Below are 25306 nucleotides of genomic sequence, written 5' to 3' on the forward strand. Positions count from 1 at the left end.
CGATGCTATCTGGGGTGAGGCCAGCTGCTGCTATGACTTGCTGAGATGCCGCAGAGACTTTCACCTTCCCCTGATCCTCTCCCAACCCATGTTCAGGTCCCCACAGAGGGGTGGGGGGGGGGCAGAGAGCTGGAGCTGTAACTGGGTACAGGCAGGAAAAGTGTGCTAGGCAGCCTGGAAGAGCCATCCCGAAGAGGAAAGGAGGTGGTTACAGATGGAAGGATGTGAGTGAGCTGAGGCTCCAAGTTCCTGGTTCATGCTGCACTGTCCCACCTGACTTCACTACAAAACACAAGTCCTGAGATAAAATTATTAAATATTTCACGATGGTGAACACAGAGCACTAAACTCTAAACACAGAGCCTTTCTGACTGCGGCCCTTTGCCGTTGTCTTGGTCACACACCCATGAAGCTGCCTCTGAGTGTGTGTGGTGTGCATGTGTACATACGTGTGCATGTGTGTGTGTGATATAAAAATAAAGAAGCAACGTGCTGAATGGGTTGTGAGAATTCTTTCAGTAATGCTATCCTTATTTGATGTCTTCGGGGGTAAAGCAGGGTAAGTGGATGGCAGGGCAACATTATGATTTTCACGGACCCAAAGCATGTTTGCATTAATGGGATCTTTTGTCTACTGAAAAATAAGTATATTTTATGACTGCATTGACTTAAAGTTGAATATATTAATACCATATATTAAAATATTCTCTTTAACCTAAAAGGTAAGATACTAAAACATTTATATGGGTCTTGGAGGATAATAGGCACTATGCCTAATGCATAAGTTGGCTCTGATGGATGACATGTGTTATTCAAAACTGGCATGGTAGATATGGGATGGGATGGGGGGAGGTTCTGGAGAGCCAGCAGAGACAATGTAATATCCTGATTGGGTGGAGAGAGGTACAGGAAGTCTCTAGTGAATGAGGAATTGTTAGATGAGGGCTTGGAGCTACAGAAGAGGAGAAGGAAGTATCAAGAGCAATGGCCTAATAAACAAATGGAAGACTGGAGTCAGGTTGGGAAATAGTCTAGGTCTTATAGTGTTGAAGCCATCAAAAAACAAGAGTTTCAATGATTTGGATTAGAAATGAAGGCCAGTCATGGGTCATATAAATGTATATTTTTATGTCGAATTTTACTCATTTGCTCTGCTATGTATACCAATATATTAAGTCATCAACAGGTAATTCTCTAAGAAATAAGTGCTGAGAGGTTGGAGGTTTTTAGATTATTCTTAATTTTAAGAAGGAAAGATTCGTAAATTATATTATCTCAGTTTTAGTTTATTTGGCTGTGGTTAACAAAAGAAATGAGGAAGGATATATTGTTTTGCTTCAGTTAGGCTCTTAAATATAATCAGTGCACCAGTTTTTGCGAATGGTAACTTCAGGGTGTGAATTCAGGACATTTGTACTTAATCTACAAGTGCTAATGTTTCTGAGATAATTTTAAGCAATATAATATCAGATTATATATGAGCTATTTTATAATAATGGGAGTCACATTTAACTACAGGTTAAGTGACTACATTAAAAGGGAATACAATTATTTTAATGGATTTCTAATTAAATGCTTAAATCTTGGATAGGCTAGAGGTGTGCTTTAAATGAAATTTATCTTTCTTTGAAGTTTGGTTGAAACTGTTGGCAAAGAGAAAAAAACTAAAAAAAAAGAAAGATTCTGTTTTCAGTGTGATACTTAACGATAAATAGTACCTGTTTTGTGAAATATCAACAAGGAAAGGTGTAGGAAAAGAACAGAAGAATGTAGTGTCTGTCATAATGGGGAAAAAAGTTAAACAATTTGTTCAAAAAAAGAGTATGATATAAACAAACATACAATGTTTATTCTTAAAAGTAATAAGGTGAAAATTAAGGAAGCGTACCAATTTTACTAAACAAATAAGGTACCAAAATGTTGCATTATTTTATTTGTACTATTTTGTTTATGATATGTTCTTTGTTTTAAAATGACTTTCTCTGGTGGAAAAAAATATAATTATTTGTCCTTCCAAATGTTTTATAATATGGTAAGGCCACATAAACACAAAAGGACAAAAGGGAGGAGGAGACGTAGGAGGAGGAGAAAGACATAAAAAGGATAATACAGTGAGCTCTCTATAGATGAACGTGTTTAGTCAGAGTCTGAATAGCCATTTGTTACAAATGTTGAAGAAGGGACTCCTCAATATGTAAGAGCTTAGACTAGTTTGTCTTTCGAGGTCTTTTCTAATTCTACAATTGGATAAATCAATTATTTTTAGCATTTCAATAAAAATTTTTTACTAGGAAAGAAATAGAGGTGAGAGTAGAAGTGGCACACAATTTAACGTTTTCACAAAAATGTAAAACAAACTCAAGCTTTATAATATAAATAAAGTGCAATTTCAAGCACCATACAGGAAAGGTAGTGCTTCTTCCCAGGTACCTTGGGCAAAAGTCCTTGGTAAGATGTTATTTTATCTGGCTTGTGTCATGTGCTTTTCATCTGGCTTCGATCACCTTCCTTGATCTAATCATTGTGGCCAGGACGATGGAGCTCTCAGGTTGTCTCAGCCAGGGTCCCATGCCCACCCAATAGTTTGGTGGTGATTGTGGGGCAGCTTACAAGAGAGGAGCTCTGTAATCAGGAAAAAGAGAGATGGGAAATATTTTGTGCAGATAAAATCATTACTGGAGCTCTCCAGAGTCATTGCATCAATTCATCATTATTCTGGTTTCCATCAAAGTTCTATGCATGGTATAAATTGTAGTAGGGTTTCCGAAAGTTATAAAACAGCCAGTTTATTTTAGCTCATCTGACCCCTTAGATAGAGATGTGGAGAGAAAGTCAACTAAAGGGAGTAGTTGTAATGGAAGGGAGAGAGAGGTTGGTTTCTGAGCTTCTTGGGTTCTGTTATTGTTGTTGTTTTTCTGAGTCTTAATTCCCAGCATCTAGATCTCCTCATCTTATTTCCCCAGCTGCCCAGTGACCAAGAGCTGTCCAAGGCCCCGTATCACCCACACTCTCAATTTCTTTGCCTGCTGTTACAACTTGTGGCTCTCCCTCCCTCACTTCCATAAGAGATCTTACTCTTTCGTTGAATCTGGTAAGTGGGCATAAATCCAGTCACAAGCCATCCGGAGTTGAGAATGCTAGCCTCACATGTACTTTCCCAGAAGAGAGTTCCCACTGATAGTCAATGGGGAAGAGAAGATTTGGGCCTGGAGACTCTCCCTCATTCAACTTGCTCACTCTCACGCATTCCCTCCCCCCCCACTTTCTCTTTCTCCAAACAGCAGCCCGCTGTGTTTTCTCTCCTGAATCCCAACACCTGGGAAAAGATATACCTTTCAAGCGGTGACCTCTAGAGTATACAGAGCTCCACTTGCTCATCTCCCATTTGAGACCCTTAGAGTTACGTATTCAAGGATATTCATCAAAAAGCTCTTTGAATAATTTCTGCATCAACCCAGTTATCTCCCATCAAGCAAGAAGTTAGCCAACTATTATCATTACGTGCTTTGATTTCCAAACCCTATGTTGGTTCCCCAATTTCCTATGGCCCCTTTTCTACCTCTCTAGATGTGTCTTTATTCACCATTTGCTTAGGGAAAACTAAACACCATCTATGTGCTAGGGTATGTGAGACCTAGAGAGAAAAGGGGAAGCAGACCCAGTCACCGTCAGAAAGATCAAAATCCCTGGAGACTGTATCATTCATTCTTCTAAGAAATGAATTATGAGCTTGACTCAAGGTTTATGTTTTTCTAACCTAATGCTCAGGGTGAAGCCTTATCCACCCTGGAAATAACATCTTTAGCTCTCAGCCCACTGAGAGTTTGGGCCTTCCTTAAAAACTGGAAAAGAATCAATATGTTTGGACTGTGAGTTGAATTGAACGTAGAGAAAATTAGCTAGGCACAACCAACTGCATGAATTTTTGTTGGGGTTCAGTTTTACTTTCTTTTCCATTGATACTAACCCTATGAAGTACGAAAATAATTTCGTATCTCACTAAGTATATGTTAAATTGGTGTTTGTAGCAAGCTCAGTGTACATGCTTTATTGTCATTGCTTGCTGCTCCTTCACACACACAGACTGTGGTGACAATATTGTATTAAAATAGACTAGAGCCTCGTCACACCATGGTCCTCAGGGATGATATTGGGTCATGTTATAGATGAGGCAGCAATATAATAGATCCATGAAAGCGTGACCTTGGCATCTCAGTTTTCAATAACAAAGAATAGGTTGTTCTGGGCTTGGAAAAATTTTAAAGGAATAGATACCCCAGAAAGCTGACTTGCTATCCACATTCTGCACTATAACAGAAAGATCTTATAATTTGCAAATCTACTAGACTATTTTCGGTCCCCGTTTTATTGGATTTTCAGCAACAGTGATATTGTTGTTCATTTACTTTTTATTTATTTTATTTTTTTATTTTAAGATTTATTTATTCATGATAGAGAGAGAGAGAGAGAGGCAGAGACACAGGAGGAGGGAGAAGCAGGCTCCATGCTGGGAGCCTGACGTGGGACTCGATCCCAGGACTTCAGGACCACACCCTGGGTCAAAGGCAAGCGCTAAACCACTGAGCCACCCAGGCATCCCCCATTTACTTTTTAAAAGACTCCTCCTTGGGGGCACTGCCCTGCTCCTTCCCACTTTCTCTCTCTCCTCTCTCTCAGTCTCTTTTGCTAAGCCCTCTTCCTCTGCAAATTCAGCTATCTACTACTCATTTATCCCCCCTTTATTTTTCAACAATATTTATTGTTCATATGCTATGGGCCAGGCACTGACATAGGTACTGGAAGCACAGTGAGACATACTAATTTTGCCCTCAAGGAGCTAACAATATAGTAAATTTTGGTTCCTTGAATTGGGTATTTGAATGCTCAGTGTTCTTTAAAATCACATAAAGGCACCCTAGCATGACATCTTTTCTTTTATCCCTTCTGAGCTAAAACAAAAGATCAGATTGTCAGATCTAGCTCTGGCAGAGAGGTCCTCCAAGCATCACATTTTACTAATAGTTTCAAGACTACAAGCATTCAGCAGCGTAGCGGAAAGGGTAAGAAGACAGGAACATCCTCTGTCGCTTTTCAGGTTTTTCCGCTTTGAAACATGTTTGCTTTCTCTAACCCAGAGTAACAGAGATGATGTGTGTGATTTCTGTTCTATATACTATCAAGAACTGTGCAGGATCTGGGATTTTACCCTACTTTTACACTAACAAGTTAGCCTTTTACTGGATGCTGACAGAAGACATGAGGCTTCTGGGTCAGAAACAAATGACTTTGTTACTTCTGGCAAAAGCAGTAGCCAAAGCTCCATTTGTGTCAACTTGTGTCCCCCCATATCCCATAATAGTGACACCAATGATTGTTATGAATTCTTGTACATGCAATTGATTGCATTATACAAAGGAAATTCTGAGCTTGGGGATGTCCACCACTTTTATAGTCAGGGGAAACAAGCCTGCTCATTTTCTCAGGAGAGACGTTAACTCTCTGCGTAAACACAGCTCTGAAAAAATGTTTTGGGTGAAGACAGTCATCAGGCATGGAATGGATATTATAGGGATGCTCAATAACCATGGTGGATGTTTTCTCCCAGCATATACCTTCTCTTGGAATGCACTACTGTGATTTGAGATTCTCAATAATTTCAGAATTTCCTCTATTACATCTTTAACACATCCCTCTTTATTGGCCCCTTTCTATCAGTATTTAAGCTACTGCAAGTCTCTTCCAACTTAAACACCCTCTGCTTCTACCACACACTCCTGTCCAACTACGTGCTCCTCTCCTTAATAGTAACATTTATTGCAATACATCTTTTAACGTACTTTCTCCTTTCTTTGTTTCCCATTTCTTCTTCAACCCAACCCACTGTAATCTGGGATACGTATCAGCCACTCCATTGAAACTTTCCTATGTCTCAGCTTCCTCCCCTGTAGGTAGGGGTATAATAGTATCTACCTCACAGGGTATTTTGAGTACTAAGTCTGTTAATATATGTAAAGAGTTTAGAGCAGTACATGGCAAATAGTAAGTGTTCAGTGATTGTCAGGTAGATTATTATTATTAACATCCTCCTCCTCCTCAATGTCATCAGTAAAATTCTTCTTGCTAAATCCAATGGGCCATGGCACTTCCAACTTGACACCTGTGTGTTGACACATTCCCTTCTTAAACCCACTCCCCTTCCTTGGTTTCCATGTTGCCAGACTCTCCATTTCCCTCCTACTTCTCTGAATGGCCTTTGTGGTTAGCTTTGTATGTTCTACAACAGCTTGCCTTAAATGTTGATATTCTTTAGGGTTCTCTATTAGAGTCCTTTTGTCTTTTCTATCTACATGATTTTGCTTAGTTCTCTCATCTACTCCTGTGGCTGGAATTACTATCTATGTGGAAATGCCCAATACACTGTACCTCATTCATTTACATATTTAACAGATATTTATAAAGCATATTTTATCCGTCAAACATGGGTTACTATTTTTTTTTCCATGGGTTACTATTGTGAGTAAAACTTGTCAGTGTTTCTGCTCTCATGGACGTAGTCACTAATGAGGAACACAGATATCAAATAATCACACACATGAATCTACAACTATAGATGACTTAGTGGCTCCAAAAGAAAAACAGTCCTAAGAAAGTATAACACATAAATCCAACCTACATTGAAGGAGAAATACAGGCTTCTTTAAGGTAGTGGTGTTTGGGTGGACATCTGTAGGATGCACAGATATTAGGTAAAGGAGGGGAGGAGAAAATCAAAAGAAGTAGTCTTCAAGAAACTTAAAGAAGATTAGAGATGCTAAAACACAGTAAGAGAAAAAGAATAGCAAGATGGAATTAGAGAATGAGGCAAAGATCAGAGAGTGTGATGCAGGGACCTGCAGACCATGTTATTGCTTGATATAATTCTAAGAGCAATGGAAAGTGATTGGAGGGTACAAATCTATGACATGGGTGAGAGAGTAGGTGACTTTATCTTTTTTTTTTTTTAACATCACTGTGATATAGCATAAAGATATAGGAGGCCCCAATGTGGATGTGGAGGGAGCTTTAGTATGCTATCATAATCATCTGTACAGTTTGGATTGGAGTAATGCCAGTGGAGATGAGAAGTGGCAGATTTGAGATGTTTTAGGAGATAAGTCTGATACAATATATGGTTACTAGATTGGAAATGGGTGAAGGAGAAGAGGGTACCAAGGATGACTCCTGATTTTTAGATTTGTCCAAGTAGATAGACGGTAGCTGAAAAGTCAGCCAATATTTCTCTCCTGATTTTGGTCCACACACTCAGTTCCCAACTTCCCATCTCTCTTGCCCATCAAGTCATTTATGTTCAAAACTGAACTATTCTATCAACTGTTCTTCCTCTTTTGCTATTTCAGTGAATGCCACAACCATCTATCCAATTGCTCAAGGCAGTTGACCTTGATTCTTTCTTCTCCATAATATCTACTTAATTACCAACTCATGTTTTTTTTTTTTTAATCTTTAACATCCTTTATATCTGCCCACATCTCTCTATTTACACTCCTACTTAGATAAAGTCCTTATCATCTTTCATCTGGAGTTTGGTGATAGCTATTCCTTGGCTTTTCTGCCTTCAGTCACCCACTTATCTAATCTGTTCTTCACTCTGCTGATGCCCATTGTCTATAAAGTAATGGTCCTTAGTATAGGAGAAAAGACCCTCCATGACCAGGCCCCAGCCACATCTCTAGCACCATTGTTTTTGTTTTGTTTTGTTTTATTTGCTTTAATCCTTACTTTATAAGACCAAATGACTTACATTTTCTATAAAACATATATCGTCCTATCCTCAGCACAAGGTAACAAGTCTTTTGAGCTTTGTTCCTTCCTAATACTATAATTCTTTTAAAAGTACATATCACCATCCTGTTTGCCTCTTTGTGAACTAGATGGTTTCTTGCTAAGAAAGGCCATTTCTGCTGCTGGGTGAATGTCTCAGCTAGAAAGCTGGTACATTTATTTATTTATTTATTTAATTATTTATTTACTTACTTATTTATTTAAAAAAGGAAGAAGGTAGGAAAACACTAGTATCCACAAAGTTAGCAGCATGCAGCATGTATTTATTTCCTACCAACCGAGCATCAAGCTACCAGAGGTATCTACCTAGAAAGGAACATGGAGAAAGTAGAGGCCAAAGTGTGGGAGAAAAACTTGGGAAGGATCACTCAATGGTGGGTTATAAGGAAACCATTACCAAAATTGTGATAAACCCCCAAATTTATTAGAATCTTGATAGAGTATAATCATTCCAGTAAACTATAATGGAAAGCTACATGACTTTTCCTGACCCTTGATAAAATATAGATTAAAACATTTTACTGATTAGAGGACAAGAAATCTTTTTGATAATGGTATACTGAGTCTTGCACACCATCTTTACAGTATACATATATCAGGATGATTTTGTTTATAAACAATAGAATTGTTTATAACTCAAACAACTCAAAATGCTTAAACAGTAAAAGGGGGTTATTCGATCAATTAACTGAGAAGTCTAGAGGTAGGGAAGACTTCAGGCATGGTTCAGTCAGAGTTGAACTATGGTTCTCTATGAAGAACCATAGTTCTGTTCTGCTTGTTGGCTTTATCTTTAGTGTAGTTTCATTCATGGAAACAAAATAGTTCACACCCACACATTATAATTTCCAGAACAAGAAGACCTCTATGTCCCAGAATTCCCAACCCACACGTTGAGCTTCATGTTGACTAGATCACATCTGAACAAATTCATTCATTCCTGAGAAAGCCATATGTGAATGAGGAGATAAACTTGTTCAATTACTATGGCAAATGGAGGTAAGATAATGTCAAGTAGAGTCTACCTTGGATTTGAGAGAGGAGTTGTGTTCATCAGTCTCATATAAACTGTATGCCTTTTCTAAATTGGAAGAGATAAAATTCCCCAAAGGAAAACTTGGGATTATCTAGTATGAATACAGATAAAAATGGATGAAACCCCTAATAGACAATCAGTAAATATTCACCTCAGGCACAGTTCAAATTTATTCACTTGCAAACTTAGAAATTATTCTGTGCCCTGGATTTTAAAATCTACTTGTTAATGGACAAAACAAATATCAAGCATCCTACTGCAAGGTAAAGAGAGACAAGTGCAATCAGAGTCCAATTCTAAGAAATCCTATGAATGAATGTGGGTAGACAAAAAGACTAATGCTGTGCATGACTCCCAAGTCACTCACTCATTCATTCATTCATTCATTCATTCATTCATTCATACAACATTTATGGAATATTGACACTATGCCAGAAAAGCTTAATACAACAGAATCTTTGACCTTAAGGAGTTCATTCAACCAGTCACTACAGAATTACAAGTGAAAAGTTAGAAGTTTTGATATACTGTATCAGAGTGAAAGTTCTATGGTAGAACAGAGTGAAAATAAAGCCACATGGAAAATCTAGTGAGATCTTTACTACACCCTTCAATATTTCCTCCAACCTAACACTTCTACAATGTAATCCCCATTGTAAAGCAACTGGAACACCCATTTCCAATCAACAGGTTTCTTGGAATAATATATTAAAAGGGAAATGGAAGAATAATTTATCTTATTCTGGTTGTACACTCTAAGAAAATAATATGAAACAGTTTTGGTTGTTTGGAAACAAAAGTGGATCATTGTTGTCTCAGGGAGCTTTTATGTGCAAAATATATTTGATAATAATGTGAATTCTTTTAAGCTATTATATTCTGTGACCATCTGGGGAAATAGTTTTGGGAATAAATACAGCAGAAATATTTAGAGAAAGGACATTGAAAGGAAAAATACCAGACATAGTTGATTCTTTTTGACATTCTTTTATAGTATAACAATCATGAAATCCTTGGTCCATATCACAGAAATAATACTGAAAAAATTCTAATCACTTTATCATTATTCCCAGCAGTGTCTCAGAGCTCCAATTCTAAGGGCAGGGCTTTCTTTAAGCATCTAACATGAAGATATAACTCAGAGAATTTTTGGAGAAATAGTTTCTTCACATGAAGTATACTTGATAATAACATTTTAATGTAATATTGACATTTCTGGTTTTTAACTCTGTTGGGCAGAATCTTGATGGAAAAGAAAATCACTTGTGACAGCTTCAGCATGAGTGTCTAGTATCATGGCAATTTAACCCGGTTTTATCCTATATCAGAGATATTCCATCAGAAAAGAACTAAAGTGCCCTTCATGTTTTAGAGAAGCAAGTAATTTATCATAACAAATGATGCCAAAATAGTCTTGAAATTATTAACTATTATTGAATGAATATTGTGGGAAATATTGGTGGCTTATTTTCAGAGGTTTTGGGTAGATAATTAAAATATAAATCTTTAAAATAAAAATATAGAACATGTGAAAAAATATAAATATATATTACAGAATATATATAGACAAATAGAAAAGTATATATCATTTTGACCAGAGTATTTGTCCACTTGAGCTGAATTGGTATACTTTGGTCAAACAACTGAGAAGTTGAACTGGATCATGACATTTGTGATCCATGTGACATTTATAATTGAATAGAAGTCTGTCTACATTTGTGCTTCTCAGAGTACAGTCCACAGGCCAGCAGCATCAGGATTGCCTTGGATCTAGATAGAAATGCAGCATCTCAGCCCCTCAGCTCCAAATCTATTGAATTAGCATTTTCATTTTAACAAGATCCTAGGTGCTTAAAGCATTAACTACATCAGGGGAATCTCAACTCTGGCTGCACATTAAGATCACTTAGGGTGCTTTTAAAATGTTTTATTCCCAGGTCTCACCCTAGACCAATTAAATGATACTCTTTAAGGGCAGAACCAGGGTATGAGTATTTTTAAATACTTCTGTTCTGACATGCTGCCAGGCATGAGAACTATTAGTTAAACAATGACCAAACAATCAGTAAATTCAATGTATTCTGAGAAGGCATAAAAGAAAAAGGAAGTCAAACCAATTACTTTCTATTTGGTACCACTCTATAAATGATTGATTTTTTTTAACTGTTAATAAGTTTGCTTAGCTCCTGTGTGAACACAGACTATTATGTCTCAACCTGCCTAGAAGTGTATTGTATTGTAAATCAAGAAGAGGAACATTTTGCCAAATTAATTAAAAGGAGTTTTAGGTTTGTTTTTCAACTTTACTTTCTTTTGTCAGTCTTACTCTCCAGCCTGACAGATCTGAATGCTGGAATGCCGAACCTCAGACACTGTGCACATTCAAACCACTGCACCTTTGGATTACTCACCCTCTTCTCCATCCACTTACTGCTCAGTGTTTACCCTTATCTCTCTAGCCCCAAATGGGTTTTTTTTCCTCTGAATTCCCATGTTTCTTCCTGTTTCTATCTTACACTCTTGCTTTATAGTCTTACATTGTTAACTCCCCTATTTTGTGGACGAAAATTGTCTGTGGTTTAATTTCTACATGTAATCTCAATCATTACCAATCTTTTTCAAAATTTTGTGCATGAATAGGGAAGGAAGAAAATCATAGCATAGTACATACGATAATCATTATTATCCCCTTTTATAGATGAGCAAATATAGTTTCAGAGAGCAAAGTGACAGGCTACTAAGTTTCAACACTAAGATATTTTCCAAACAACAACAACAACAACAAAAGATATTTTCCCCAAGATTTTTAACTCAACGTCCAGTGGCAGTTTGGTTGTGCGTGCGCGTGCGTGCGTGTGTGTGTGTGTAATAACTTATAGTACTTCAGTTATAGCTCCAGGGCACATTTAGAATATGAACACATGAAAACATACAGAAAGAAGACTCACTCTCAAAATTGATGTCCATTCTTGTCCGTGGAATAAACCCAATGATTGTTCTTTTTTATATTAATTTGGTTTCTTCTGTCAGAAAATTAATGAAGCTTGATGAGGAGGGACAAAGGGAAGTTGTACTTCTTTAAAACTACTTTTGTACACTAAATGAAATAAATCAAACAGAGGAAGACAAATACCCTATGATTTCACTGACATGTGGAATCTAAGAAACAAAACAAATGGACAAATAAACAAGCAAAAAGCAGAAACAGACCCATAAATTACAGAGAACAAATGGGTAGTTGCCAGAGGAGTGAAGAGTGGGGAGATGGAAAAAATGGGTAGAGTGGAGTAGAAGATACAGGTTTCTAGTTTGGGGATGAATAAGACACAGGAAAAAGAGGTACAGCATAGGGAATATAATCAAGGGTATTGGAATAGCACTAATAATGGTGATGGGTGGTCGGCACCCTGTGGTGAGCGCAACACAACATACAGATTTTTCCATTCAGTATGTTGTGCACCTGAAACTAGTGTAACATTTTGTGACAACTATAGTTTAATTAAAAAGAAAGAAATTACATTTTATTACAAGTAACACGAGAATAACTTTTTCTTATACAAAATTAGAGCACTGGAGATGATAAAATCTCTTTTGTCGAACACCCTCCCCCACACACACATCCTGCACTCCACTCCATCTAGATGCCTTTCATCTGTCCTCAGAAGTAATCATTTTTATTTGTGCACACCCTTTAAGATATTTCTATGTATTTAGTACATATATATTGTATATCGTAATAACTTTCATAGAATTTTTTATGCTTTTATCATATAAAACACATTCTTGGGAATTAAGGGTTTTACTTGTACATCGGAAGTGAAAGACCTGGGAAGGATATCTATCTAATTCAGGAGGTGACAGAAATAAAATTCAAAATTATATCTCAACCCTATCCTAAAGCTAGAAAGATAAATATTTAATAGGCAGAGATGTTAAAGCCCTGTGTAAAGTACAAATAACAAGTGGAGAATTCTGAATCAACATTAGTTTATATGAAAAAGACTTACAGGTTGTTTATCATAGACTCACAATTTAATAAAAATTCCAATATTTTGAAAAGTTAGTAGTTCTTATTTCCAAAATAAGATTCCTTTAAAAATATCAGAAATTATAGCAGGATATTTAAATTTAGAAGGAAAATACTAGATTATACAAAATATGGATTTTTTTTCTTTCTCTCTCATACACACTCACACACATACACACACACATACAGAGAAATGCCAAATGAAAGAAAACTGTTTTTTTTTTTTCCTGCAAGTCAAGGTCTGTAGTTTTTACTACAGTTAAAAGCATTCATTGTAGATCAGATCGTTCTAGTATGAAAAAGTCCTACGATGAGGCACTGACATAGTGTTCCTTGTCAATGCTGACGCCTTCTCACATAAGCATCTTGCCCTGTAAAATTAATCTCACTTGATGTAAAGCTAATTGTCTATCATGATAACACATTTTAGTGACAAATATTCAGACCCAGACTTCTTTGACAGAGTATCAGGGATGGAGGACACGGGAGGTCAGGGACATTTTCTCCCTGAGACACATACTTTCTCACGTTAAATCTCCACCTCTGCCTGACTTTCACTTTGACACTTGCCAAAAGACATAGATTCCAAGTAAAAAGAAATTCTCCAAAACAAGAAAAGTTAGAAGCCCTTTATTCATGGATTACCTGAAAAGTTTTCCCTGCTTCTTTTGGTGTCTTCTCCCCATGATTTTAGATACATTAGTATGGGTTTACATAGGGTATATGGAAGTTGAGATTCTGGGAGATGAATTTATTTTCCTTTCCTAGAGAATGGCTAATATTACATGAATTTATCATGACCTTGACTGATCGTAAGACAAAGGTGACCATGAGTCTTAATCCTTTTCATTTTCTCTACAGTTAAACTTCACATACACATGTTCAGTATTTCGGAAAAATGGAACCCTGAGTGAAAAGGAAGAAGCTTGAATCAATGGAGCAAATGTATTGATGTACTTTTAAGAGCTCCAAACCATGGTTCTATTTGAATTTATCTCTTTGCCTTGATGTCCATCCACCATAGCACACGAGAAGGAGATTCAAGGTCTTAACTCCATTATTGGCTTTATTCGGCAGCATCAGACCAATAATAGGTGTTTATCTACCAGCGTGTGTTGCTCCAGATAGAGTAGCTCATTGAAATTCTCCCCTCCGGTTTTCCTTCCCCAAGGAAATATCTGTATCTCAGATCTGTCTAATTAACTAGTATGTGAAGAATAGAAAACTGTGAGACAATCCCTATGCTCATCGTTGCGGGGCTTTAAAAAGCTCAATAAAGTTTCTATCTACATTTTCTTGTTTACACTGTGGAGCAAAATGGATCAAACAAGCAAAGATTTGTGGCAACAGAGACAGTGCCTTTGTACAATATAACACATACTGTGTATCAAAGAAATATTGTGCCGCTTCTCCGAAGCTGACATTGGAATGACATTGTAATCCTGGCCATCTGTCTTTCTCCTCTAGATGTCGATGAATGTGTGGTGGTGAATGGAGGCTGCCAGCAGTGCTGTATTAACACTCTGGGCACCTTCCACTGTGAATGTGATACGGGATACAGACTCCATGCTGATGAATGCACCTGCATAAGTGAGTAAATATTAGAACCAGCTTGAAGCCATTTTCAATGAAAATCGACCTGCCCACGTAGGAGCAGGAAGGAGAGGTTTTTTTTCTATTGTAAAAATCCCTATAGAAACTGATGGTTTTCAAGTACAAATCTGTCTCTTAGAATAAAAAAAAAATATTTTTGTCTTTTGTCTTTTGCTATCAAAAGACAAAAGACAAAAATGATGGGTGGGAAATATAGAAATTAACATGCACAAGCAAAATTTGAATCCCCAAATGAGTGAATATTTCCATAGGATATCATTTCTCCATATGCAGTGAAGTATGCATTTGTTACTTATTGCTAATACACAAGTACAGCACAGGGCCACAAGGAAGAGAGGATGCCGGACTGTTAGGATCACTAGCTGCAATGTTCACTCGCTTCAGATCAGACTCAGAACTGGGCTCGTGATTATAATGGCAAAAATTACAGCAGAGTATATAGGTCAAGGATCTTGGGGTCACTCAAGAGTAGTTAAAAACTACACACGTGAAATATGAGGTTACTATAATTTGTCGTACATCAAACTGTTCTTAGATACCAGTTTTGAGTGCTTGGGTTATTATTTTAAATCCTCTTTGTGTATTTCTGAATTTTATAGATTTTCTAAAATAAGTTTGTGCAAAGAAAAAAGATAGAATAAACTTTAAAAACACCGTGCTCTTTGTATGATTTATACATGCTCTTTTTTGTTTTTTTAACTAAAGTAACTTATATAAAAGTGGGTTTCTTTTTTTGTTTTTTAAAGATTTTACTTACTTATTCATGAGAGACACACAGAGAGAGAGAGAGAGAGAGAGAGAGGCAGAGACACAGGCAGAGGGAGAAGCAGGCTCCATGCAGGGAGCCCAACACGGGACTCGATTCCGGGTCTCCAGGATCACACCCTGGGCTGAAGGTGGCGCTAAACCACTGAGTCACCGGAGCTGCCCTAAAAGTGTGTGTGTGTGTGTGTGTGTGTGTGTGTGTGTTTTAATTGAATGATGATCCCCAGATGGAATTATGCACATTCCAATTTTATTTCAAGGTCTCTTTTAAATTAAAAGTATTTATTATATTTAAAAAGTAGCATCTTGTTCAGAACAATTTAATTGCTGGTTTGACTTATAAAGGGCTTGTTCACTAGTCCATTTACTCAAAATTATTACTATTTTATAAGTATTCTGTAATTATGAAACTTGAAATAGGAATCAGCCAATTTCAGCTAGTCTCATAACCTGTACTCCCTCTTTCTTTTTCTGGCCATGCCTTATGGGAAATTGAGAGAAGACCAAGGGAAACAGGTACAGATGTCCTGGTTGTAGATCTGATTTTGATATGAGAAAATGAGTCCTAAGAGCAAAAAAGAAGGACTTTGCCAAAGTTGAGTGAAAATGAAGATGGAAGTCATCCCCGAGGGCAGCCTGGGTGGCTCAGCGGTTTAGCACCTTCAGCCCAGGGTGTGATCCCGGAGGCCCGGGATCCAGTCCTACATTGGGCTCCCTGCATGGAGCCTGCTTCTCCCTCTGCCTGTGTCTCTCTCATTCTCTCTGTGTCTCTCATGAATAAATAAATAAAATCTTAAAAAAAAAAAAAAAAGAAGTTATCCCCGAGCAACCAGGGAACTCAATAGCATCATGATTATATCTACAGCAGGCACAAGTGGTGGGACAGCAGCACATGCATATTTATGTAATCCAAATAACCCCTTCTTTTTGCAGAATTACTGGTTTTAGCAACAGGAATCCCTTTCTCATCCACATCCCCAACCTGTGAGGCCTTCAGGGTAACATCCTTAAACTTCTGCTCTAACTTATCTCAGTCACAAAATATTTAGGAGCAGTGGGATTATTGATACATGCAGATGAGGTATTGATCAGTAAAGACTGAACTGGTGAATTTTTATATCCGACATAAAAATATTTGCAAAGTAGTGATTTATATAAACCTATGATATCTAGTCTGTATGATAAGGCCAAATAAGCACTTTAATAACCAAATACATTAGATACACAGGTATATAGAAATTATATTTAGAAATTACATAATTTTCTAAGTTCTGGTACTTAATGGATATTTCTGAGTAAAAACATTAAGTGCTTTCCTTATTGCTCACCACCAATGCCCTTGAATTTTCTAATTTTTTGTTGTAATGACTTCAGGTCAAAAGTGGAGCTGGATCAGGATATTATGGTTTATCTTTTCTATTTATGTTCCTTAAAAGCCAAGTCCTACTGTGCAGATACATGGACACCATGGTAATAGCTTATTTACAGTTCCTTATGCCGATCTTCTCAAGCAGAATTTCAGTATATATATATAGATAGATATAGATACATAGATATATATAGATTTGTTTTACAGATTTAGCTAATGAGAAATATGGATTTCATGGCTGTAATCTTTTTAAAGCATTAACCCCTTCGATGTTACTCTACAGAATGTACTAGACTCAGACCAGCACTTAATCTTTGTGGAAATTCTGATGCCTGTCTCACATAATACACTGAAGGGTCTTAATGTCAGTTGACACAATTATAGCATTCTTGTTAAAGTGATCTCAAGAAGAATTTAAGCACTTGTGTTCAAAGACTAGTAATGTGAGGTTGAGCATAAGAACTATTTGCTTATTTGTCTTGAAAAAAAATGTTAGCTGTAGAGAACTAAATTTCCTATTGGTTTGTATTTTCAGTTATATTGTGGGAAGGGTCAGAGATTTTTAAAAACAAGAAAATTAAATCAGCCCCCTTTCCCTTTGGGATATTTTAACTGGCAGGGGACAGAAAATGGTGGTTGATGCGTACCGCAGAGCTGTAGTAGAGAAGAATTCATCACGACTCATGGTAGAGTCATGAAAGAGAAGACGGAGTTATGGAATTTTGTGATTCCACTACTTTGGAGTATGTGGGATTAATTGCCTCCATTTCTCCCTTCCTCCCTCTTTTTTTTTTTTCCCTCTTCCTCTGCCCCATTCTGCCCATCAGTCATAGGCCTAAGCTAGTATGACTTTTTGAATTATGGCCTCTGGTGCTCTTTGCACTTTTTCTTAATCACAGTTGCCATAAAGAAAACTCCTTGCACCCCTACACATTTACAGAGTTTCAGATGATTTCATTTTTTTAAAGGGCCCCCTCTCTAGGGATTGTATACTTGTGGTGATATATGGCCAGCAGTTACTAGTCAGCCTCTGCCAGAAGTATGAGTGTATGGGCTACTTGGTTCCTTTTAAAAGGTCGCTTGGACCACTAATAAAATGTGATCCCCCTAAAACTGAGGAACTTAGCCCCAGTGGACTTCAGTTTGAGCTTTTGAATTTGTCTGTAAATTTTTGGAATGCATATCTTTTTTTCTGGGGGCTAGGGCTTATTATTTTCATCAGATTCCTAAGGTGTCTGCGACACCTCAAAATATCTACATGTCCTCTTGTCCTTATGATGGCACTTCTTAAGAAGGTGTACCTATGGGAGGATCTCACTGTTGTGCCATGGCACTATCTCATGTTACTCTCTTACAGTCTAAAGCAAAGCTGGTCAGTGACTGTTTCTCCTTACAGCCTCCTTTTTTATAAGATTCCAAGCCAGAGGCCTGGCTCCTTGTCCTTGAGTTCCTGGCCCACTGTGACCTCTCCTGAGAGACAGCATCAAAAAAGCCAGTCTGAGATGACTTACATGGGTAAAGGACCACAATAAGTGAGACTAGCTATGCCTGATGGGGGAAGGGCACAGACACAGCATTGGAAAGCAGACTAAACCAGATTTCTTGCCAGATTTGATTTGCTCTTCAGAGTCTCGATTAACACAGATATTATCAAGCAATTCATATACTTTTAAATTTTCTTTTGTTTGGAAACCAAAAGCTTAAAAAATGGAAACTTTTAGCAGTCATCTTTTGTAGCAATCACCAGATAGATGTGTCGATGTTCTTACCAGCCCACCACTAACTCTGCCTATGGATTAGGGACGGGGGCACAGTGGAAATCGAAATTGGCCTGTGGACTTCTACAGATCATGTAATTTCTCTGCACCCTCATTTCCTTATGTGTAAACTTGGACAAAGTGGCCTTAAAGTTACTGCATCTCTAAAGTGTTTTAATTTTATGGAGCTTCTAAAGTTACTAATTCATAAAAAAAAAAAATCATCTATTAACGTATATTTTTAAGAACTCCTCTGAACTATATATAATAATTACTCTATAGAGCTCTAATTTTACTTAAAAAGTGTTTGAAGAGGATACCTGGGTGACTCAGTTGGTTAAGCATCTGCCTTCAGCTCAGGTCATGATCCCAATTGCTGGGATTGAGCCCCGCATCAGGCTCCCGCAGTAGGAGTCGGCTTCTCCCTCTCCCTCTGCTCCTCCTCCCTCCTCATGTTCTCTCTTAAATTATAAATAAATAAATAAATAAATAAATAAATAAATAAATAAATAAATAATTTTTAAAAAGTATTTGAAGAACTCAGACTTTAGAAAGTCCAAGCATAAAAACAGGGTAGGAATTGTATATCCAGTGTAATAAAAATGAGCGTGTTTCTTCAATGTTTTTATTGAAAAAAAGATATATCATTGCTTTTGTGAAAACACCATTTTTAATAATTTTATTCGAGAAGAATCTAAGAAATAATCTAGCCCAATCTCCTATCTTAGAAATAGTTTGCCCTCTCTTCCCTCCATATGAGACTAAGCTAGAAGGTGGCCATCTGAAGCCAAGAAGAGAGCTCTCACCAGAAACTGAACCCTTCTGGAACATAGGCCTTGGACTCTCAAATTAAATTCTATTGCTTAAACCACATAGTCGGTGGTATTTGTAATGGCACCTGAGAGACTAATATACTCATTGGTGTTCTTTATACATCCCTTCTCTGGCTTATCTTCATTCTTCTCTTTTACTTTTATTTTATTTTTTTTTTAAGATTGTATTTATCTATTCATGAGAGATACAGAGAGAAAGAGAGAGAGGCAGAGACACAGGCAGAGGGAGAAGCAGGCTCCACACAGGGAGCCAATGTGGGACTCGATCCTGGGTCTCCAGGATCAGGCCCTGGGCTGAAGGTGGCGCTAAACCGCTGAGCCACCCAGGCTGCCCCTCTTACTTTTAGACATAAGTCAATACCTGCAAAATACCTGGCAAGTATTATTTAAATGTTAGCTATTATTATAACAGAATATTTTAAAATTGAAGGACTTTACCCAGAAGGATTTTCTTGTTGGGGAAAAACTCAAATGCATTGCAGTATTTCTAGTTTTTGGACCTTTGCTGGTATATTCTCTATTACAGAATATATTATCCTTCAGTAGCTTTTAATTAGTGATTTTCTCATTGTTGAGAGGCAGACTTTAGTAAATATTACTAAATATAAGTAGTAATGATAATGTAGACTAAACTCCTTCTATCACCAGTGGATATTTTTTAACAGCCAGGGGCTAGATACCAAAATAACTTATATTACCCAAATCTTCTCTATTTAGCTGTATAATTTGCATTTTAAGTAAGTTGTAAGGTTTTAGCTATAATTTGATATACCTCACAAAATCTTTCATAAATTTCCATTTTTAATAGCAACCTGGTGAAACACACTCAGCTCAAATCTGCATTCATAATCATGTCCTTCCCCTGATATATTTGTTGAAATCGGCCTTTCCAGAGGGGTGAAATAATTAAATGATTGGAAGTTTTAATGCTTGCATAGTTCTCTTACCTCGCTTTCATGCCTTCAGCACATAGGTTTATTAACGTCTGTGCTCACGAATAAACAAATGGAATCATTGATGTCTGCACACAAAAACCTCAGATCAACAACATTTTAATTATTTTAGTTTTTAATACAAGAATTCTTCATTTCCAGTTGCTGGGAGTGGTCAGAATTTGTTTTTGTTCAATGGTCCCTTTGTACTCTCACTAAATGAGAGGGAACAAAAAGGCAGAAGAAAGGTAACGGGAAAACTGCAAACCAAAGATTTTTTCCATGTGAATAAGTATGTGACAGAGTAAGAGGTCATATTTTAATTCCAAATAAAGCAGAAGTTAGGTGGCGAGAAGAGGAGGGAAGAACAACCTAGAAATTGGATTAAATAAAGATACCCTTCGTAAAACTTTGAGCTTGAATACATTTTCTTATATCAGATTTTTAGGAGTTTCACATTTTAAGTTAATGCTAAACTTAGGAAAAAAATTACAAAAACCATTAGATGTGGTGGTCTTTGCACAATGGATTCTTTTGTTTTGATCTTAGTGTTCTGATCAGGGATGTCTAAGTTTTATCTGAGAGAAGGAGTAGAAGGTTCTTTCCAGGGAATGCAAAGAGATTGCCCTAAAATTGGAGATGAAAGAGGTTGAAGACTTTCATTGTAACTACCTTTCAATTAGTTGCATTATTTATGAAGACAAATTAGAAACAGAATTCATTTCAGATGACAGCTGATGTCTTGAGAAGGGATATGTCAGGTTAAAAAAATTGTTTAGTTTGTCAGATTGATGGTATCTCTCAGTCATGAGCAGATTCCTCGCCCTCGCAATATTAATCACTTTTGTGTGGTAGATGATAAATGTTAAGCCCCCAAAATTGAAGTTAAGGAACATTTCCCCTCTGTCCTCCTCAATCCCCATTCCATAGCCTTGTGAAAAATCATGAACTTTCCAAGTTTTCATCCATGTTGTTGATTATTAACCCAATTCAAAAACTTTCCAACTGCTTGGGTTTTGGAATGCATTTAGAAACTTTCCCTTTTTCTACAGTTTTTCTCCACAGTTTGAAGACTTGGGAAGGTAAGACTGACAATTTTAGACAGTGGCAGACTAAAGACTAAATTCTACTGAATCACATAAGGGTTGTGTGATCTTGGCCCAGTTTCTTAGTCTCTCTGATCTTCAGCGTCTGTATCATCTCTCTCTCTCTCTCTAGCTGTGTCTATACCTAATAAAACCAGGATAATAATTCACGAAAATCAATATTATACATTGTACGAGGACACATATCTTATAAAAAGGAATGCATTTAACACCCTAGAATGGTGGCCCAGGGGGACTGGAAGAAGTTGACAATGAACTCTAGGGTTAAAAGTGAGCACATCAAACAAGGAGGTCCCTCCAAGGACTAGGGGGTGATGAGAATTTTCCTTGAACTGAGCATGATGGTGAACTCTACCTTCTGTATCCAAGGTTAGAACAAAACAGAACAAGACAGTGAAATGTTAGCACAGAGGCCTTCACACTGCCACGTGCCTTTCCTTTCCTTCCTTCTCTCTGTATGGAAACTATCTTCCTTCAGAATAATCTTATGTGTCTTCCTTCAGAAAATAAAATCTTTTCTAGTCACATTTGTAAAGTATTTTTGCAAGTTAGGTTTTTATAATATATATTGTATCAAATAAAGATACATAATTTTGTTTTCTTGTGTTTCCTAAATAATTTCCACGTGCATTATAGAATACCCTACTGTCTAGGATGAATGCAAATATGAAGAGATTAAAACAGTACCTGGCACACAGAGAGTGGATGCTCAATAAATAGTAGCTTCAATCAATAACTTTTATGATGATTAAGTATGTACTTTTACATTATCTTCTCACCATCAGGGTACCTGTCCAGTGCACAGAGATACTGGGAATGGGAGATTTTGGATTTTGTGTAACCAGAAGTACAAGAGTCTAGCTTTAAATTTTTCATTTATGAAAATTCAGCATATAATTTAGGATTGTGGAAAAAAATAAGGCTAATCTGAAAACAGTATATCTTGGGAAAAAATTACCCCTTTCAATGTAATTTGATGACATAAGTAGTCATCCCATATACAAGCTGTGTGACTTTGAGGTAGTCACTTAGCTGCTCAGTAACTGTTTCTCCATATGTAGGGGGCAGTGAGGGAAAGGTACAGGACAGGTGAAATCCTGAGTGCAGCACCTGAAACAGAGCAAGCACTCAACAAATGTTAGCTAAGATTGCTAACATTAGTTTCATACTTGTCATTGGACTACAAAGAATTATGGAGGGTGTGATGCTGTAGATATAAACTCATTTTAGTGATCAGATATCTTTCATTGAACATCTTTGTTGCTGGATTTTTGGTAAATGTATATTCAGTGATTCTTTTACCATCTATTTTGCTTTTTTTAAAAAAATGTTTAATGCCGTTGGCGGTTTAGAGCAATATTCACGACTATATTTTCACTATGCGGTAAAATTTCCCATTCTCATTTATCACTAGGTTGGCAATTTATATCTCCCTGGTTCCAAAAGCACTGGGGACAGCAAGCTTCAAGGCAACTTATGCATTTTTACGGGGCACCAAGTACAAAAAGACATTAAACAAAATAGTACTGCTTCCATCTAAAAGAAGCAGAAGAATTAAGTGCTTGCAACTACCAGATATGAGCATAAAACTCAAATCCAAATCTAGTATCCCAGTATAGTTTTCTAGCTGCTGACAAGAAAAGAGATGCATGGTTTCAGGGTGTGCATTCTCTAATAACAATCATAGAGACATTTTTTAATTCAATGATTTCAAAATATATTACTGAATATATGTCTTTTATTTTGCAGAGAAAACTGAAATTCGCAGCTAAGGGACCTTATAGCTTTCCCTTCCATCCAGCAACTATGGTATTAACTCGCCACTGTGTCTGCTTTGCTCTTCACTCAGAGAAAAAGTGTCCTGCTATTATTTCAGGCTAATCCTAACCTGCCTTCTCCTTAGAACTTTGTTCCTAATATCACGTCTTTCTTTCTACCCTATCACCAACCTCTTTCTCTTCATCTTAACACCAGAATCCTCTCTAAAACTAGCTTTCCCAGGCTTATCCATGAATTACCCATTCTTAGGTTCAAGGAATACTTGTCAGTTATTTTGCTTAATGTCTTGAAAGTAATGACCCGTCTTTCCTTCCTGTCATTCTCCTCCTTGGTTTGTAGGACACAACATTGTCTTGGTTCTCTTCCAACTCTGTGATGATTGATTGATTGATTGATTGGATTGGTTGGTTGATTCATGAGAGACAGAGAGAGATGCAGAGACATAGCCAGAGGGAGAAGCAAGCTCCCCATGGGGAGCCCAATGCAGGACTTGATCCTAGGACCCTGGGATCACGATCTGAGCCAAAGGCAGATGCTCAACCACTGAGCCACCCAGGCGCCTTCTGTGATTTTAAACCTCTTTCATATAGTCTTTTCCCTCTGCCCAACTTTGAAAATTCTGTTGATTTTCAGAGTTCTGACATTGGTCCTTTCTCTACTTTCTCCCGTGTTCTTTTCCTCTTGCATAGCTTTATGTACTACAATTAGCTAGAAGTGAATGATGTCCAAATCGGTATTACTAAGTCAGATCACTTTCTTTGTTCTCATGACCTATAGATCCAGCTACTATGTGAGGCCTTCATTAAGGATGTCCCCAGCATTTCAACCTTAGTGAGCCTAAAGCTAAATATATCTTCCTTTCTACCCTTCTAGAGTATTCTCCTCTGAAGCCACCCATTCTCAAGCCAGCCTAGTACACTGGAGTTGCTCATGGCTTATCTTCTAATTCCACACATCTAGTTCTCCAGTAAGACCAGTAGGCAATCTCTCCATAATATTCTCCCAAAGAGCTGTCTCCAACATGACTATTTCCAGTCAGGTCCTAATAATCTCTTACAGGAAAGTTTATTGAAATTTCCTCTTAAATGTTGTATCATCCTCCCTACTTTCCCCATTCAATCTTATCTAAACTATTGCCAAGACATCTGTTGAAAATGTAATATAAGAAATTATTCTATCATCTTTAAAACTCTTTACTGTCTCTAAGTAGCTTTTAGAATTAATTCAGAATTCTTACTATGGCTTACAAGATGATTCACAATCTGAGTCTTTGTTAACTTCTGTCTCACCTGACATATTTATACTCCATACTTCATACTCCAGGCTCAGAGACATGGAACATTTGCAGTTCCTCAAGTGTACTGGAAGTTTCCACATCTCTACACCATTTTTTTAGTGTCCTATCTGTCAGACACTCCCTACTTCTGCATATTCTTATTCCTGGGTTTGACTGAAAGTCCACATTTTCTCATCTCTCCTTGTATTCTCTCCTCCCCACCTCTCTTCACCTAACTGCTGCTTGTCTTTTAAGACAAAATTTAGAATCATCTCTTCTGGAAAGACTTTTTGTATCTCTTCCCATACTTATAAGCCAAAATTGTCACCCGTTTTTTAAGATTTTAAAGATTCTTTTAATTTTTTTTAATTTTTATTTTTTTATTTAACTTTAATTAGCCAACAAACATATAGTACTTCATCAGTTTCAGATGTAGAGTTCAGTAATTCATCAGTTGCATATAATACCCAGTGCTTATCACATCTCCAGCCCTCCTTAGTGCTCATCACCCAGTTACCCCATTCCCCCACCCACCTCCCCTCCAGCAAACTTCAGTTTGTTTCCTATAGTTTAGAGTCTCTCATTGTTTGTCTCCATTTCTGATTTCTTCCCATTCAGTGTTCCTTCTCTTCCCCTAAGATTCTATTAATGGTAAGAGACAACATAAAGACACTCAGGTGAAAGAAAGAACACTTGGTTACTTACAGCTTCAAATGAGAGAAGGGTCCACTCAGTACTTCATGAGTTACACCCAAGACAGGATAACAGCAAGCTGGAACTATAAGAGGTGGCTTGTTTATGGCAAGTGGGGTGGGGTTAGGTTAAACTCACTGTCTTCGTGGGATTGGGTATTTTGAATGATTTCACAAGCACAAAGAGGAAGGGGAGATTTTGGGTGTTAAGCGGTCCTGGGGACCTCTAGCTATTGGGTTTGTGTGTCTGATAAAGGAAGTATTTGGGGTGGGGGCTT

The 25306-nt window shown here is 37.2% G+C and overlaps 1 protein-coding gene across 2 annotated transcripts in view; it reads left to right on the forward strand.

Annotated features, from left to right (window-relative positions):
- The window catches only part of LOC112645926 (uncharacterized), a 548956-nt gene that overhangs the window by 397568 nt on the left and 126082 nt on the right, over window positions 1–25306 (forward strand). For both annotated transcript variants that reach the window (XM_049105761.1, XM_049105760.1), the window contains one exon: window positions 14373–14495. The gene's annotated coding sequence lies outside the window, so the exon portion shown is untranslated. The remainder of the gene's footprint in view (window positions 1–14372; window positions 14496–25306) is intronic.

The sequence above is a fragment of the Canis lupus genome, chromosome 34 (genome assembly GCF_003254725.2).
Source record: "Canis lupus dingo isolate Sandy chromosome 34, ASM325472v2, whole genome shotgun sequence".
Lineage (NCBI taxonomy): Eukaryota > Metazoa > Chordata > Mammalia > Carnivora > Canidae > Canis > Canis lupus.